This window comes from Egretta garzetta, unplaced genomic scaffold (assembly GCF_000687185.1).
Source record: "Egretta garzetta isolate BGI_Z169 unplaced genomic scaffold, ASM68718v1 scaffold34, whole genome shotgun sequence".
Classification (NCBI taxonomy): domain Eukaryota; kingdom Metazoa; phylum Chordata; class Aves; order Pelecaniformes; family Ardeidae; genus Egretta; species Egretta garzetta.
The window spans coordinates 3419133-3420579 of record NW_009259586.1 but is presented as its reverse complement, the minus strand read 5'-3'; the positions used below and the strand labels follow the sequence as shown (position 1 = coordinate 3420579).

The 1447-nt window shown below is 61.3% G+C and overlaps 1 protein-coding gene across 1 annotated transcript in view; it reads right to left on the bottom strand.

The window, feature by feature from the left end:
- Nucleotides 1-1447, bottom strand: part of RHBDF2 (rhomboid 5 homolog 2) — a 17779-nt gene that overhangs the window by 11699 nt on the left and 4633 nt on the right. The window contains exon 2 of the mRNA XM_035893269.1: nucleotides 501-624. The gene's annotated coding sequence lies outside the window, so the exon portion shown is untranslated. The remainder of the gene's footprint in view (nucleotides 1-500; nucleotides 625-1447) is intronic.

Below are 1447 nucleotides of genomic sequence, written 5' to 3'. Positions count from 1 at the left end.
CAGCCTGCTGCTCCTGCCCACCCTGAATGGGTTAAAATGGGTGCTGGGTTGGCTGAGGTACCACAGGGCAGGGATGTACACGCACATGGCAGGGGGAATGTCAGATGCAACTCGAGTGGCAGCTTCACTAAGAGCTCTTGATGGAGGGGCACCAGCAGCCCCGGCTGGTAGTGGGGCAGGGTCCTCATTCCCAAATCAACCCTGCTCCTCTCCAGCCCTGGCAATAAATCAGTTCATGGTGGGAATCCAGATGGGAAGATGCAAGGAAGCCGTCACACAAAGACCACTAGGGACCAGGCTGGAGGCAGCGCCTGCAATTACAGGCAGCACCCCCGGATGCCGCCCGCGCTTTTTTTTCCCAGCAGCACCCTTGGGTGCTGCCAGCAGCTCAGCTGCTGCCTCATCCCTCGCTGCTGTTAAGCACCAAAGCTGGGAGCAACCAGCTCCCAAATTTCTCCTGGAGTCTGAGCCAGTGCCAGCCTCCCCCAGGCCCTCCCTACCTCATAAGAGTGGCAGGGATCCCACGCAGCGTGTCTTGATGGCAAATACCCGCAGCAGCCTTCCTCTTCCTCCTCAGTCCTTCACACACGGGAGCCCCGGGGCACGGCCAAGCTCCTGCCTCGCCTGGTGGGGAGAGAGGCTGCAATGAAAAGCCAGGTGAGGGAAAGCAGGCGAGGGCTGCAGGAGCATCCGGGGCAGAGGGAGAGCTGAGCTCAGCGGCTCCCTGGGGACAGGGCTGCCAGACACCAGGGACGCAGACCAGCTGCTGGCACAGGGCAGCCGGAGGAGGAGAAGCTGCCCTTTGCAGCCATGCACCTTGCTGCGTGGCAGGGGACCTGCACGGGGCAGGCAGGGAGCTTTCGCCCGCTGCTGCCAGGCAGAGCTCTTGGGAAGCGAGACACCCGCAAAGAGCAGGCATGGAACCGCGTGCCTTGCTGAGGTATTTAATAGCTGCTAAACTGGGAGAATGCCAGCCGGGCAGTCCAGTCCCAGCAAGCAAAACTTTCCATCCCACTGGTAAGCTGGAGACGCTGTTTGTTTTCCTCCCAGGGCAGCCAGCAATGAGCTGGAGATGCCAGCTGCTCCGGAGAGCTGGGGATGGGAACATGCTGGGAACAGAGCAAGCCCTGGGCCACCCTCATCCTCCTCCAGCTCCAGGGAACGTCTCTCAGTGGTGGGAGCCGACACAGCCAGGAGCACAGAAATTGGAGCCAAACTGCGTTGTTCAGAGGTGTGAGAAGACACTGTGCTCTTGCACGGCCTTGCTCTTACACCCCTATCCCAAAATCCCACCCCCAGTTGCTCCCATTACACCCCAGGCAGCCCTAGGCGAGGACCCCCATGCTTCCTGGCAAAGCGGGTTTGCAGCACGTTTAAAAGCCCAGTCCCACTCCCCACCCGGTTCCCCCCGCAGCATGGGTGGAGGGACGGAGCTGGCCTCCCCCGA